This window comes from Bos indicus x Bos taurus, chromosome 4, assembly GCF_003369695.1.
Source record: "Bos indicus x Bos taurus breed Angus x Brahman F1 hybrid chromosome 4, Bos_hybrid_MaternalHap_v2.0, whole genome shotgun sequence".
Classification (NCBI taxonomy): Eukaryota; Metazoa; Chordata; class Mammalia; order Artiodactyla; family Bovidae; genus Bos; species Bos indicus x Bos taurus.
Window position 1 is genome coordinate 84314534 of NC_040079.1, and position 17832 is coordinate 84332365.

At 37.9% G+C, this 17832-nt stretch overlaps 1 protein-coding gene across 1 annotated transcript in view; it reads right to left on the minus strand.

The window, feature by feature from the left end:
* The window catches only part of SEMA3D (semaphorin 3D), a 230541-nt gene extending 212958 nt beyond the window's left edge, over positions 1–17583 (minus strand). Inside the window, exon 1 of the mRNA XM_027539842.1 lies at positions 16712–17583. The gene's annotated coding sequence lies outside the window, so the exon portion shown is untranslated. The remainder of the gene's footprint in view (positions 1–16711) is intronic.
* Positions 17584–17832: the final 249 nt, after the last annotated feature.

The following is a 17832-nucleotide window of genomic DNA, read 5'->3' on the forward strand; positions in this document are numbered from 1 at the left end:
AAATTTTTCTAAATCATCTGTCGCATTAGTGAAAAGTAGCATGTCTGCCCTTTTAGGAGGGACAAGACTTCAGTTATAATCTCAGCTTTGTGATGACTCAATTGTGTGCCTATGAACACACTACAACTAGTGTCTTATTTACATGGATCATGAATTACTCAAGCCTGGGGCCATTTCTCTCCAAACATTCAGCTCCAATCTGTGAATATAGAAGCTGTTCTTTCATGTTTAAGGAAGGAAGAGAGAGAGGGAGGGAAGGAAGAACTCACATTACTTCATCCTCAGTCCTCTCTGTAAAATTAAGAAGATGGACTAGACATTCAATTAGGTTGTTTTTTTTAATTCTGAAATGTCACGAGTCTATGAAACAAAAATTGTTATATTATTTATATTTTTTTAATAATAGGAATTTCAAAATAGGTATCTGAATACTGATGATTTATCAGGCTTACACTCTATTTCCTAGGTTGGAATTCAAACAAACAAAACAAAAGTCCTCAGGTACTAGTTTTCTTAAATAAGTTTTAATAAAATATACCCATGTTAGAGAAATGCCAAAATACCAAATCGGATAAACACAAATTCAATATATTTACTTAGAATGTAAAACTGAACTTTAGGAGCACTATTTCTTAAACTAATAGGTTGTCTGCTACTTTCATATAGTAATTTTTGTCCTTAACATTCTTTTGAATGCAGGTAATCTAAAGTCAAAATAAACTGATAGTAAGATGCAAAATAGAGGACCTAGACCATTTCCATAGGTTATTATCTTAATGGTACAGAAGGTTCATCTGTCACTTAAACATTTTTTAAATTAAACAACAACTGCTATCTGTGAGAATTATTTTACATGTTTTTGATTGAGAGAAGGATAATCGTTCTATGATCCCGGATTTAACTAAAACTGAAAAAGAATAACCAAAGCATCTAATTAATTATTTATTTAAACAAAATAACAGTTTGCCAATACTGACTCAGGATCTTATTTTCAACTCTCACAGCTCTTCTTGATTTTATTTTTTCACTTGTAATTACAAATCCACAAAGACTGATTGCTATGCTAGATGTCAAGGAGAATGAACCAGATATGGTTATACATCTTCACCCTAGGAGCTGGTGATTTGCCAGAGGTATAAAATGAATTTTAAATTAAAATAATTTATTATAAAACACAAATATGTGTGATGGGGAAAATAAGTTACTGAACTTATTTATGTTTTTTGAATTGTTAATTGGAGGAAGAATGTGAGTTTGCATTAGTTTTTGAAATATAGCAAAGTATCAAGACAATTTTTAAAAAAAAGATAAAAGGATGAACAGCATGAGAAATATTGGATGCTAAATGTTAAACATACATGAAAAAAAAAATAAGAAAGCACTTTTATTTTACAAACTAAATATTTAGCTGAGATTTTCATTGGTTTTTCTTTCCAGTTCTGTGATATCTGCTTGAAAGTTGCTCTCTACACAGTCTCTCCATCCTCTATATCTAAGGATTATTTTCTTAACCTGAAATACTTAAAACTTCCTTTAGCAGGAAAAAAATTCATGAGATATTTTATATCCTGCTGGGATCAAGTCTGACCTCAGACTTTATATGTGGTAAGATGTTACTTGTTGCATAGATGTTAACACATCTATGTTCTGAGAGGAATATAAAATAGTTCTGAGTCAGGCTGAGAGCAAAGTTCACATTATAATAATAGTTCTTTGACTATATAACAGGGAAAAATCATGAAATACACAAATAACAAACAGTAAAAGTCTGATATGATAGCCCTGCATTTCTCTAACACCCTTATTTCTATTCTCAACACCATTGTGTTAGTCCAGCCCTTATTTTATCTACAAAGTGTCTCTTAATTGGTCTCCCTGTAAATTATTCCTAGGCTCATCTTCCTAAAATACTAATTCTTGGGTTATTTCATGGTTCAAAAACTTTCAGTGGCTCCCATGTGCCTCCAGTATAAAACCCAAAGTCTGTACCCTGACATTTCAAAGCTTTTTTAACCAAATATGCTTAATGTATATTAGTGAGAAGAAATAAAACTATCAGTGTTGATATATTAAATAGCCATGGTGTCAGGCACTAGGAGAAATTTACTTATATTTTCTCAACTAATACTCACATGTGTTTTGTATACAGAGCTGTCATTTACCCCACTTCAATATATGAGTAAAACAAGACTGATAGACTTAAATAACAAGTGTTCCCAGATAGTAAATTGTGACTCCAAACTGTGCTGCCTTTCCACCACAAGATCATTTGTGTGTACAAAAATCACAACTACATTGGAAGAAAGTACATGATGAGATCATAGTAAGAATTTAAACTGCTTATTAAATGGATGATTAATTGCCTTAGACTAGAGTCTACTGGAAAAAGCACTGGCAGAGGGATCAATACCATGAGAGAGGTCACGGTTAATAATTTATGTGTCTTTCTCATCTAAATAATAACAGAAATGAGGAGAGTGAATGGATCAGGGAGAAAAGTCTGTAGACAGAAAAGAACAGAACTGTGGGCAAAAGGCAGTAAGTGGGAGGAAGAGAAAGGGGAACCAGTGAAAGAGCAAGAGGAGAGAGCCATCAGGCACAACCCAGGAATTACAGGGCCCCCAAAGAAGAACATACATGAGAACCCCTAGATTGTTCCACCTTCTCTGTCTTCAGTCCTGAACTACAGACCTGGAACAGGTGTTACTTTGGCCCTGGTCACACTTTTTTAATGACCCTGAAACTACCCAGAAAACCACTATTAGCCTGGCTAGTCCTCATAAACACCTAAAAGGAATCATTTGAAAATGGAACTCCCTTGCCCCAGCAAAATACTTAGAAAACTAATGTAAATTATCTTCCTTACTTAAAATTTCATCAAGAAACAAGCCAGGAGATTTATAAATATTTACTTACTAAAGTAATAAAGCCAACAGAAGTAAGAGTGAATTTATAAAACCAGAACAAACAAACTAAATTGACTCTGGGTTCTAGTTCTTAAAATTTTTTCCTTCTTTTAATTTGCTCTAATAAAATTATCCTTAAGATTCATGGAATAGAAAATGCCACACACTGAAGATATATATATATTAATATATATTTGAAACATTTTACATTGATTTACATCTATCTATTTGCAACTATAGGAAATCACTTTACACTCCTGGGATTAGCACTGTGAGAGGCTTTTTAATTATTTAGAAAATATTTAGAAATTATTTCAAGTAAATCTTATTTATCCTATCTCTGAAGCATTTCATTTTCTGTGAAGTAGAAATAGGGTCTTACATATAGTTATTAATATGATATATATAAGGTTCATAATTAAAGTAGTAGAAAATAATTTATTAATTATATAAAATATATTGATGAACATTCATAAGCCAACTATGGGAATAGACTAATCTGAAACAATACCAAAAACAGCATTAGAAAAGTATTTTCCCATAAAATAACTAGAACATTATTCAGTTTCACTTCCACTTGCTCAGAAGCTGAAGTGACCTTTAAGTTCAATTTCTGGAAAATATCATTGATTAACATACTTGCTGCTTCCACTAGTTATATTTCAGAGAAGGGCCAAGAAGATGCATCAACCTGAGACAAAGGTTTTCCTTGCATGTTAGATTGCTTATACGTAGATGCAGGAGCTACCCATTTGTCTCTGGATTCTTCCTAAACTTACACCTTGGAAGATGCTTCTCTTGGGCAACTTTATTTCATAAGTGCTATACTACAGGTTCCTTCAAGATCCCCTGAAGCCCAACCTTTAAAGAGCAAGAATCCAGGGACCTCTTGGTAGCTAGACCATGGCAGCAAGTTCAGCACCGGTACAGGGTCTAGTCCAGTCCTCGGGCATGAGCCTGCACTACAAGAGACTGTCACTGGGCCAATTTCCAAATCCTCTAGTGGATGGAGAGTGAATTAGGTCATTCTGTTTTCTTTCACTCCTTATAAACGGGACTGAAATAGAATATTCTGAAACCACAAAGTAGTGAGAGCATTTAATAAGAAGTTTCAAGTGCAATAACTGGTTAGCAGAGGTACAGGGACAAGGTAGTGATCAAACAGGGGAAGGAAGCTGAGGGCAGGGGATTAGAATGACCTTAGAAGGCCCACATTGGAGGGCTAAAGAAATATCTGTGTACTGAGTTAAAAAAAGTCAGAAGCAGGGGGATATGAAGGCTGTTGAACAAATCTGTGTTGTTTATTTGGGAATGGAGCACTTCAAGGAATGTGCAGTGTTATAAATCCAGTAGTAGATGGCTAAGGAATGGTGAACTGCTACAAAATAAACCTGGAAATTTAGATGGGGCACCAAAGGATTATATTGTTTGCTGTTTAGCTTCTACAAGCAGCTGCTGCTTCTGTGACAGCTAGTATGAAAGGGTTCCTTTGCCCTGGATTCTCCTTCACATCCCTATAGCATAGTCAGTCACAGTATGCCCCAAATGATGTTTCTTTAAACACACTATTGTGCAGAAGAAGGATATGGTAATAGTCAATCCTAAAATGTCATTCTCTTATCCAGGAATATACCTGAAGGAGGTCACAAAAGGACCTTTTTCTGAATGAGATTAATGGAATCCAGCAGATAAGGAACAAGGCAGCAGAACAGTGTGGAGATGTGTGAGAATCTGATCTATATGTAATTTGCATCATCTTGTAAGGATAATGGAAAGATAACACAGTATAATACAACATTTGATTGTCCTATATTAACCCATTTATATCTTGCAATAACCCTATGAGATTAGTGCTTTAATGAACCCAAGTTAAAAGATGGGAAATGGACATAAAAAGGTCAAGCAACTTGTCTAATCACACAGTTCAGAGGTGACAGAACTAGGATCTGAATCCAAGCTGTCTGCTTCCACAGGGCATAACCTTAACCACAGCACCACATGTTCCCCCACACTTGAAAGCCTCAGTTTAAAGTTCCACTAATTAAAGACTCTTTCAGTTTTCAGAGAGATCTCCTTTTTACACATAATGTAGAGAAATGAAGACTAACCCACAGGGGTTGTAGTGGTGTGGTAATGTACCTGGGACCTGGGAGAGAAGTCAGGGATGGAGATAATGCTCTGAGCATAATCTCCATAAAGATAAAAGAGGTTAAGGTGAGAGGATGACATCATTTAAAAAAAGGCTGCAGAGAGAAAAGGCCAAGACTATGAATAGGACTGTTTGTTTTTTGGATTTAATATCATAAGATTTGATTTGACCCTTGATGATAATGAATTACAGTCACCTACTTCAGGGCTGCAGCCATGGTTTCTCACCTGTATTTTGTCAGTGACTCGTATAGCATATAGCAGGCACTCAATAAATACTTCTTGAATTAAAGAAAAGATGAAAAGGGAATTCAAGATGGAAAGGCATCAAGAGTAATATGAATATTACTAATAACTAATAACTAATAACTAATAACTAATAATAACCTTTTTACAATGAAGGAATGTGTGTGTGAAAATAACTTCATGAGGAATTATACATCTAAATTAGTTATAAGAGGAAAAACAAAAAAGGGGTTCTGAATAGAATAATTTATATTCAAGTATTAGAGATTGTGTACTTATTACATAAAAGACTTGGTGATATGCATGGAAGTATGGAGAAAAATATCAAGGTAGCAACTACTTGGTCCTTATTCTTGAGAAACTTAGTCCAAGTAAGAGAGAAATAGTTATCGGAACTGAAAAAGATCGTACAGACAGGAGGGCAGAATTTAAGTGAAAAGCACTTTTTCAAGCAAGATTCAATGGCCGTACATGAGGGTACCTAGGGGAGTGGGCACTGGTTTGGGGCCAGGAGAAGTGATGGTAGTAAGAGGCAAAACTATCCAAGTAAAAGAAGAAATCAGCTCAAAGTCCCAAGAGGAAAGAGTAGAGAAACTGTAAGCCCATGTGGTTGATGCTAGTCTGTCCTCTTTATTAATTCAGGGAATTTACAAGACTTTTTTGTTTTTGCTCATCTTAATATATCACCCACATAAAGCACACTTTTAAACCCTGTTTGTATAAAATAAAGTAATGGAAAAAAGAGAAAGTCAAAATTGTCATTTCCGATTATCAGAAATAACCAAAGGTTACAAAAATATAAAAAGAATGATTGGTGACCATCATGAAGATGATGGTTACATGTTTTATAAATATTAAGGAAAAGCAGATCTGAATGCAATTCTTATTTTTAACGTCGCTAGTGAACTGCACAGGATATGAGTGACCATTTCTTGTACTCTAAAAAGTTTTGAAATATGGATCAAAACTACCATTTTCTGGAATGTGAAAAGGCCTATGTGATAATGACAAAACAAAAGAGCTCTAAGCAATCAACATCCAGAGACTTGGAGTAGGGTGAAGTAAGGAATCCCAGGATCTCAGCCCAAGCTCTCTGAAGGGTCTATTGAGTGCACATGTGTAAGCACAGCATTCCTCTTCTATGTAAACTACTTCTGCCAAAAACTTGCCCTTTTAAAAACCTGAACAATGAAGACTCTCTGCCAAAATTCATCACAGTGTAGTCTAAGACAACAATCCCCACGGCGCTGAGAAATGTGAATCAAGTCAAAGAAAGGGAAATGTTATCCCCTCATCTGTATATCCAGTACAAATGCTTTTGAACAGCTACTTTACAGGTGATAAAAGCCTTCATAAGTTGATACAATAATTTGACTTATACTAATTTTCTACTTTGTAATTATACATAACTCACCTTACACTATTTCATCATGCAAATACTTTTACAGATAGAACAGTCTGGCTACTTCGACCTTCTACCAAACTGCTTGGAAAGCAACTTAACACCCCAATTTGATCATGATAAGGAAATATTTGAAGCTATAAGACGGAGGCTAGTGTGGCCAAAAGAGTGAATTTTGAATCAGAATATATGTGAAGGATAAAGTTAGTAAGTATACAATTTCACAACTGTTTTAAAAACCTGTCTTCTGATAAGGAGAGTCAGACCTCACAATTGATGAGATTTGAGACGATTATTTTCATCTGAAAAGACTTTTTGAAAATAGTACCTTAGTTATAATTATGTATTCATAAGTCATCAATTACTTGAAAATACATTGATAGGAAGTAAAAAAGGAGTCAATGATAGTCCATGCAAAAGCATAAATTTCACATCTCTATTATGCAAATTATGCAAACCATTTCTAAAGGTTTTGGTCAGAATTTGTATTTCTGCATTCTTCTTTCAGAATGAGTTGAATTACCATAGGCAGGATCTCTCTTTTAAAAAATTGCATTCAATCCTTCCATGTAACAAAAATGAAAACCTTGTACCTAAGATTCCAATGGAAGCCCAGAACACACTAGTCATATTTGATCTGGGTCTTTTTCAGACATTGTCCCTGAATCTCTGGAAGTTCAGTGGGGTATCACTAAAAAAAAAGGCCCTTTAGCCACATATTCTGGGACTGGATTCCATGATTTTTCCCAAACAACTTCTTGAAATGTGTTTCTTTGTGTGCTATGATTCATACAAACTAAAAACAAGACAAATAAAAAAAGTATGTTTAAACTTTTCAACCACTGCCACAGTAGAGCACAAATTCAATAGAAAGTTGACTATAAAGCACAGTCAGGTAATTATTAAATAATTATAAATATGAGATAATAAAAAATAAGACATCAGCATGTATAAAGGTGAAATGACAGGACTTTTAGTCCAACTATAAGCAAGAGATTTCCCAGGTGGCACAGTGGTAAAGAATTAGCCTGCCAATGCAGGAGACACAGGTTTGATCCCTGGGTTGGGAAGATCCCCAGGAGCAGAAAATAGCAAACCACTCCAGTATTCTTGCCTGGAAAATCCCATGGACAGAGGAGCCTGGGGGGTTATAGTCCATGGGGTCATAAAGAATCAAGACATGACTGAGTGACTAAGCACATAAGCAAGAAAACTTACTAAAAGGGAAAAAAAAAAATCCTTGGACTTTCAAAACATATGCAACCATTTGTAACACAGAGAATAGAAGGAATAATGTGAGTTTTATAATAGAAAGTATATACGTAAAGTGAGGGAAAGAATTGAAAACACACACACAGATAAAAATGGAAATGGCAACACATATCTACATTTTTGGAACATATATGAGTCTTAATTTCTATGAATTTAAAGGGATATAAAAGACTCCTTAGGTAAATTTTTAATTTTTAAAATAAGCAATGATATGTGTATTATACCTATAACATTTGATATGGAATAATCTTTAATATATTTAATGTAGTAGATGTCCTTGAGATTCAAAGAAGAGAAACAAGAACATAGTCATTGAGCCTTTTTTGGCAACAATTTGAAAGCACAACCATCATGTAGAACTGAAGACATCTGACACAGAATATGGATCTTGTCAATATCGATAAAATAGCAAAGACTAAAGTGTGAAAAAAGTGTGCCCTCTCTTTTAATATTTAAGGCTGATTTATGGAACATTACTGATACATAGCTTTCTTTGCACAAGAACCGATCACAATGGTGATGTAAAATTTTTTATTAATCCAAGTAATATATTTTATTTTGAAAAATAAGTAATTACAAGAACACTTCAAAATATGCATTTATTATGATGAGATCTATTATACTTAGCATCAACAGGAAAAAAACAGTAGAATAGTTCCACCTTGAACTAGGAGAATAAAGTAAGCGTTAATTGAACAACATTAACCTTTCTGACCAGAGAATGGTTCACCTTTTATATAGTTTCTCACCATGGTCAATCTATATGCTTTCAAGTATAATTTTTACAAATAGATGTTATTTTTCAGAATGGTTTTAGATGCACAAAAACTGAAAAGACAGTACAGAAAGTTTCCTTAGAACCCACATCCAGTTTTCCCTATTATTTTTAAATCTACGATAGATAGAATGGACATTTGTTATAATGAATAAAATCAATATTGACATTTTGTTATTACCTAAAGTCCAAGTCTATTCTGATTTTTTTAGTATTTATCTAATGTTCTTTTTCTTTCCATGGGTCTCACCCAGAACACCACATTACATTTAGTTCGTGTCTCTCTGACTTCTTCTTGCTTATAACAGTTTCTCAGACTTACTTTGGTTTTTTATGATCTTGACCGGTGTGAGGAATGCTGGTCAAATATATTGTAGACTGCCCCTCTTTTGGAATTTGTCTGATGTTTTTCTCATGGTTTTATTGGGGTTATAGAACATATTAAGGGAGAGGTTGAGAGGGGGAGTATTCCTTTCATCCTTCATATCAAAGGCACATACTACCAATATGCTTTAGGACTGTTGAGGTTGACCCTGAGCACTTGCCAGAGACAGTCTCTGCTCGCCTTGTTTACTGTAAAGTACTCTTTCCCTTCCTTTCCATGCTGAGTACTCTTTGGAGGAAGTAACCATGCACAGCTCATTTCAGAAGTAAGGAGTTATATGTTCCCCTTCCTTGAGGGCCAGATACCTGCATAAAGTGTTTGAAGTTCTACTGGATGGAGTATTTGTCTCTTCTCCTTTATTAATTCATCACTCATTTATATTAGCATGGTCCCATGGATACATATTTTATACCTTGGGTTATAATCAATAATAGTTTACTTATTTTGCTTAAATTATTCTAGTGTTGGCCATTGGGAAATTTTTCAGCTGGTTCCTAGATCTCTTTGACATACCCCTATCATTGTGCACATTTGGTATGTTGAGTGTATGTGTGTGTTTGGGAAACTTGTTTATTTTTTGGCAAAAGATGATCCAGGCTCACATACATTTCCTGCCCCAGTCCTAGAATCAGCCATTTCTCTGAGGATCCCTGGTTCCTTTTATGGGACAGTAATCCTAGAAAATGAGATCTAGGCCCTAGCTGTCACATATAACATTTATTTTAAAAATAAATTTCATGTTTAACCTAAGAATTAACATATATATTTATGTGTAGTGGATTTATGGATAACTTTTTATTACATTTTCTTACTTTATGCTTATCTGTATTTACTGATTTTTCAGTAATGATTGTGAATGTGTATCTGTAATGAAATCATTAATATAAAAGTTCTTTTAGATGTACACCCCATTTCAACAAGAAAACGCAAATTACTGTCAACTTCTACTGACCTTGTATTTAGTACTGTAAGTAAACTGAGAATTTTGAGGGTTCCAAATAGTTCTTTGAAATGAAGTGTTACATTTCAAGATTAAAAGTGCTCCTCCAAGTAAAAAAAAAAAAGTATTCATTTTTTCACCTTAGAACACACTTTTTTCTTTCATAGAACAATTATTTCAGATATAAACAGCAAATATTTATCTGAAAGCAACAATAGCAAATACCAAAATGCAAGAAATGCCTGAATGTCATATTTGTGGACTGGGCTTTAGAAGGAGAGAAAACAAAAAAGAAGTAAAAGCCTCACACTGATTTTATACATTCCATCAAAGAAAACTAGATTATTTAGGTATAATTTGAGATTAGAAAGTCATTAGGCACATGTTCAGCTGTCAATATGTCTTTTTTTTTTTTTTTAAAGGCTTCTATAGAACTATTTAACTTAAGAGGGTACTTTTTTTCTGGACATTGCTTTTATGCAGTTCATACATGCTGATGTTAAAAACTTAGACTATACTATTTCTCTGTCTCTTCACTAACATAACTCCAGACAATATTTCTACTGAGAAATTGTATTCGTCTAATTTCTGCTAATCTAATGCTTGAAACTAGATATATTTAACTCAGTTACTAGGTACCAGCTATATAGGCTCTGGACCAGCTATATATTTCTGGACCAAATATAATACTGTAATAAAAAAAAGTACATAATTAGTACAGGAAAATATATTAGACATTTACCTGATGGTAGAGTAATAATATCACCTCTCTATATCTATACAATTTTATTTATTTTCCCTGAAAGTAGTAATACTGTATTTCTTCTGCTCAGTAATCTAGACTTGGTTTACTTGACTTTGTTCTTAGTAGTTATGGCCCCATTTAATAATGCTTAATAATTCATTAGAAAAATGCACCAAGTGTTCCCATTTTCCTATGATTTACTAGAACATACTTGAGATGTTGAAGTTACAACATAAAATATTGAAGTTATAGTATTATGTTAAATGCCCTATAGAAGAAACAAGGGACATAAAGTACGTCATTTCTAATTTCTGAAGCAGAAGACCCCATATATTTAAATGGATAACAGATTTAGAGAAACACAAACTCTTCTGTGAATACTTGATCATTTAATTCTACTTATTTTATAGTAGAATTTTAATTCTACTTATTTTTATAGGAGGGTAATATGTGTGGCTTACTGAGCATGGCAAAAGAATGAGCAAACTGTCTAAATTTACCAGCAAAAGATTAGAAGGTTGGTTGAAGAAGTCCTGGTTCATAACTATTAGAAATAATTAAACATTATTATTTACATGGAGATAAAAGATCAAATATTAATGATGATAAATTAAAAGTCACCAAAATCATTTAAAATTTAAATATGAACAATCTATCTTATTACATATTCCAACTTTTTGAAACATTGTCTTGAATAATTTATATTTGTAAATGTCTAATAATTTAAGTATACCTCATTATTATTACTTAAATTTCAAAATAATTTCAATGTGTTGCAGTCTCTTATCAGTGCATTTCTTGTTTGCAGTGAATTTGCTTTACCTTTATATTTCTTGGGCTTCCCTGGTGGTTTAGCAGTAAAGAATCCACCTGCCAAGGCAGGAGACGTGGGTTCGATCCCTGAGTCAGTAAGAGCCCTGGAGAAGGAAACAGCAACCCACTCCAGTGTTCTTGCCTGAGAAATCCCACGGACAGAGAAGCCTGGCAGACTACAGTCCGTAGAATCACAAAGAGTCAGGCACAACTTAGTAACTAAACAGCAAAAACGACTTAAAGTTAAGGTGAAATAAGGTGGACACAGATGATGCAGATTCTCATTTCTTAATTGGATCCTTCTAAAAAATATAATAAATTCAAAAAGAAAATAACTTTTTGTAATATGCAACCTTTTACTAAGTATTTTTATAAACCCTATTTCACATGATCATTACACTGCTCCTATATGTTATGCATTATGATAAAACACTCCACATCTCAACTTTTTTTTTCTATTAAAGGTTAAAACTCATATAAAAGCAAAACTCTCCTTTCTAAAATCTCAGAGAAAGTAAAGTATAAAACCAAAGATCTTTAAGCTGATCTTTTATAGGGGACAAAGTGATTCAAAATCATTTTATTAACTGCTTGATAATTAATTATATTTCAATATTTGTTAGTATCTAAATATGTTTAGCATTGTACTAACCTAAAGTTATAAAAAGTTAGAGAAGACAAATCCTAACTTCCAGGTCCTTTTGATCCAGTTAGGAATTATAAATAAAATTGTAAGGAAACAAATGACTGAAAAACTCAGAATATTAGCTTAAAAGGCAGGATGAAGATATAATAATAAAAAGGAATTCTGGCCAAGATTTCCTAGAGTAAAGAAGTATTTTTTAACTAAGTTTTGAGGTAACAAGGTGTGGGATTGACAAATTTTTCCCATGGTCAGTCATTATTACTGTTATTACTACTTATTTCACAAATATGAATGTTTCTTTTTCCTTCAAGGAATATGTTATCAAGTCTTGAAATATTTATTAATACTTTACTTAGGTTATCTATATAGGTCCAGGTACATATAAAAGGAATAGCTTTTCAAACAGAGCTATGGTTACTCATGTTTATTAAATAAATCATTTATTAATTGACAAGAATTCTATCCAAAAAACATGTATCATCAAATTATTATGTCTCCCAAACAGAACAGTAAAGTTCAGTCACATTTCTTTTCCATAATGAAGTTGTAACAAACAATCTGAAGACATACTAATATTCATTAAATCACCACCAATTAGAACGTTTTCCCCTTGAGATTGATAAGTTGATGTTCTAAATAATAAAAATGGGGATGACTTAACCCAGTAACTCTGTCCAAGCAGAAAACAAACAGAGGGCAACAGAGATATCTGCCAATTCCAGAGGACATCTACAGATAACTTTCAGGTCTGTGATAAACCTTTTGATAGTTTACAAATACCCATGCAATGCAAAAAGACCACAGTATGAGGAATAAGACCTGAGCACCATGAAACATATAGTTTTAATTTAACTCCAACTCCAAACAATATATTTCCTAGTTTTGGAAAAGACGTGAGAGTAATTCAGCCTGGTGACTCAAGTTCAAACCTATATTTAATGTGTTAGCCTGTCACTGGAAACAGTACATGTGCTTCCTCTGCCTTTGTAATTGTTTATATTCCAGACCCTCCCTGACACCAAAAATAATTCCCACTCCCACCCTTACCAGCTCCCTCCACACACAAAGGAGATTGAAAACACAGTTTAGCTTTGTGTATAATTTTCCCATGCAAAATTATAGAGCAAATTATCTAAGACTAAGTACAAAGTCTGCAAAAAGGCAAAAGAAAAGATACATAATTATTTATCTTTTACCCTTAGTTTCTACTGGTGTTGGTTATAATTCTCTGAAAATTTCAAAACATTTTGCATTGCCAGGCATTTTCCCTTAATCTCCCCTCTCAGAGAGTCAGCAGGAGGGTAACAGGAGTCAAATGATTATTTCTTGCAAGCAAATGGGCCACAGACACAAAGGTGAAATGGTGGTGCCAAAATATGAAGTAAGTTTGTAGGTATCAGGTTGTGAAAGCAGTAAGTAGACTAAGGAAAACTTCATTAACCTCAGAGAATTTTCTCAAAATAGCCAAAGGGTTACTATTTGATAAAATGTTTCTTTTTGTTCTGTTTTTCCTATATAAACATTATTAAATAATTCCCCATAAGGCACAGTGACCTGTATAAATATAAATTATTAATATCATGTACATAAGATTCTTGTTCTACACACTTGTTGTGGCCCATACCCATCTTCAACCCTGAATCCCATTTAAATTGTTGGGGTTTTTCCCCTGTAAATTATAATACACAGATACTGCATCAAACTGATCTTAGAAAGGTCCCTTAAGTGGCGTCATGGAAAGCTGCCTGAAGTTCTTAAAAGGTGACCAACATCCAGGTAAAACAGTTCCAGTCTCAGCTCCACCTCTTACTAGCTTACATTTGAACAGAGCAGCTAACACTTTCACATCTCATTGTTCTCATCTCTAAAAGGAAAGTGACTGCTTTGTTTACTCCCTTAACCACCAATACCATTTTTAAGAATTATATTTTTTCTTAAAATTGAAAAAACCAAAATGGGACACCCCACATTTCTAACTCTGTTTCTTTTCTTTAAAAAGAAAAACTAACTAAACATGGCGAGTTCATGGCTTAATGTAGCACCTTTCCAAAGCATCACATTTTTGACCTACACCTTAAATGCAATGCATGCCAAGTTGCTTCAGTCGTGTCAGACTCTTTGCGACCCTACAGACTGTAACCCTCCAGGCTTCTCTGACCACGGGGATTCTTCGACAAGAATACTGGAGTGGGTTGCCACACCCTCCTCCAGGGCATCTTCCAGACCCAGGGATCGAACCCTCCTCTCACAATTCCCGCATTAGCAGGCGGGTTCTTTACCAACTAGCGCCACTTGGGAAGCTCTTAAATGCAATACTTTAATTACTGGCTGAGAGGGAGAAAAATCTGATCATAGAACCCGGATAAAGGGACAAGAGACCTTGCTGAGGTTTCAGACAATGGCAGTCACACAATATAGGTTGCTGACTGACATAATATAAAGCCTAATAAAATTGTGTGTACAAAAAAAAAAAGAAAAAGAAACGTACTGCTGTTGAGAATATTAATGGTGATAATGTACAAAATACCTAGGATGCAATGTGTTTGTCCCTTCCCTTTTCCACCAGTTTTCCACTTCATAAATGGGCAAATTCCATTTGAAATTTTGGCAGTCCAGATCAGTACCCTTTTATTGTCTCTCAGCTACCTCTTGACCCTATTCTTATCTCTTCCCACATCTCCTTCCTGTACTTCCTGGCCTTTTCTCTTCCAAAGGCCAAGGCCTTTTCCCATCTCCCTGACCTGAACCATCACTTCGTAGCCTATCAGCGACGGCTTCTCTGGCCAGCTTTAACTGCTAGAACAGGCCTCAGTGATTCTGAGGCGGGACAGAGTTAAAGTAACTGCTGGCTGGGGCTGCTCACACCCAACCCAGACCTTTCCTGCTCATCCTCCTAGCTGTCTGGCTCAGAACAGCAGGAGAAGCGAAGGCAACACAGGAGTGATGACATGTGATTCTCTCCCTTCCCCACCCTTCACATTTTTCTTTCCACGTGCAGAACCCGGAAGGCTCTGACCGCTCTTGCCCCGGCGGTTGCCATGGTTACACAATAGCAGCCCCAGACCCCGGAGTGGGGTCTCATCCAGTCTACCTCGCCCTCAACCCTTTTCATCCGTTAGGGACACCGTCCTCAACACACACCCACGGGAGGAGAATCTTTCCAGCTAAATTTGACTTTCGGTCCCCTCGCCCCTTCTCTGGCAAATGGCACTGACAGGCTAAGGATGGGAGGGGCTTTGGTGGGGAAAGAAGAGTCTTCGTAGAGACATTTGCCTTTCATTACAGCTTCACTTGGGGCTAAATAGCGGAAAGTTCGCCTATTTAACTCCAGTCTCGGTAACTTAAAATTGGGGACCTCAGCGGCCGCAGCTGCTGGGCACGCGGCTCCGGTCCAGTCCCTTCGAGTCCAGCCTAGTCGCGGGAGCGCGGCGCCTCCTTCTCCTGTCAGGTCCCTTCCGCGCGCCAGGAAGCAAGCAAAGCAACTCAGCCCACGAGGTTGAACTAGCTCGTGAGGGAAGGAGAATCAGGTGATGCCGAAAACTGCCGGGGCTCTTCCAGGGCGGACCATTAACGCATGAACTCCGGGCGCATGGGGAGGGGTTGGGGAACACCCCGCGGGGTTAAATCAGGCGGGTTAAACTCCCGGCAGGAGTCAAATCCGGGCCTTTTCTGAGGGAGCCCAGCGAGGCTACCGGGGGATGCCCGGCTCCCTTAAGAGTGCGTTTGGCAAGAACCGCCTTTCCCAGTCAGCCAGCTCTGAGGCTGGTGTCTGCTTCCAACTTTGCCCTCCGAGTCTGGGAAGATGCAAGCTCCCGTCAGAAGGAGCGTCACGGTTCCCTCACAGGGTAAAAGGCGTCGCCCATCCCTCCCCAAAAGCACCACAACACAAACAACCGCCACGGTCTCCCCGTCCCCTCCCCCACGCGTCGGGAAAAGGAGCGAGGGAGGGCGCAGACGCCCCAGGTCAAGTCCTCCTCAGACGGTCCCCACCGACGCGTCTGCGAATGAACCTGCAGCCGGGGGAGCCAGGGGGCACGTTCAGAAGCGCTCCCGGCCGCCAGCGTCCCGGAGGGAATGAGAACGAGCGAAGTTCCCGGGCGCGTCCGGGAGGAAAACTTTTGCCCGACTCGGGCTGAGGAGACTGCGGCGGTGGTGGCGAGTGTGGGGGCTGCGCCCGCCGCCACGCTGTCCCTGTGCCGCGAGCCAGGACCGTCCGCGCCTCAGCGCCGGATTCTCCGTCTGGCCCCCGGCGGACCCACTCCTGTCAGCTCCGGAGAGCTCTATCCGTCCCATAATGTTCCGTATCTCCCAGACACTCGGTATCCTCACTTCAGACCCTCGGCCACCCCGGAATCCAGTCATCCCTTACTGAACACCGCGGTCCCCAGAGCACCCTCCCACAGGAGCAGCAGGTGACCCGAAACCTGCCTTACCTGCCGCGACCTCTTCTCTCCCTCCCTCGGTGCCCGCTGTCTCTTCAGGAAGAGAGGAAGGGGATGCAGGAGGTGCGCGAGCGAGGCGGCGACCCGGGACACCGGCGCGACCTCCTCTGAGCGGCAGCGCTAGCTGAGCCGCGGAGCCGCGGGCGGCCCTGGTGGAGCGAGGAGGCTGCGGCCACAGAGGACTGGCCAGGAGGCAGGGGGCGCTGCTGACCCCCAAGCGCCCTGCCGGAGCGGCGCGGAGCCAGGCACCAGCTGGAGCTGAGGGGAGGCGAGGGTGGCGAGGAAAGGCACGCTCGGAGCGGGAGGCCGGCTTTTAAGTTTGTGGTGTGACCGCAGCAGCTGTCCCGGGAGAGACTCAGTCTTTCTAAAAAGGGGATGCTCAAAACGCCGGGGATTACCTCTCCCCTTCCGATCTCCTCCCCCAGCCCTTGGCCCCCCCTTCTCAGTGCGCACGCCAGTCCTCCCCAGCGTGCAGAAGTCCATCCCCGTCGGCGCGCGGGCTGTCAGCAGCGTGGATTAAATGTAGCCCCAGCCGCGCTAGGGTATGTTTTTCCGGTCAGGGCACTGTGTATGTAAAGGAACTTCTGACGTTTGAACCCTCGCCTCCGTGAATTTAGGGCCTGTTTATTGTATACCATGAAGTCTCCAAAGACTCCCCGCGGAAGAAACAGGACAAACCTTGTCTCAGAAACTCTAGGACTCTAAAAGAGTACCTGTGTTCCAGTCTATAAAATTACGATCCACTGTTACTGTTAGTGGCCTTGAAAGAACTGGCCTTGAAAGATGAGCGACAGAAATCAGCCCACCAATAAAGGGCTGGCACCGAGGGAAGACCAAGCAGAAGGAAAACAAAAAACAAACACACACACAACAGAAGGTGTAAGTCTTTTTTTTTCCTCTTTACCTCATACCAGACCAACAGAGTTAAGTCACTTATTCCTGTCTTACTTTCCCTGTGTAGATTTGTACACACCTTGGTCATGCAATAGAAAACTTGGAAGTGTATGAGGAATAGGCTGAATCCACATTTTGTGGAGCCTGGAACTCACACGATTTGGAGGATTTGGGATCCTCTTTAAGAAAATGAATACAGAAATAATGATTTGATTCCA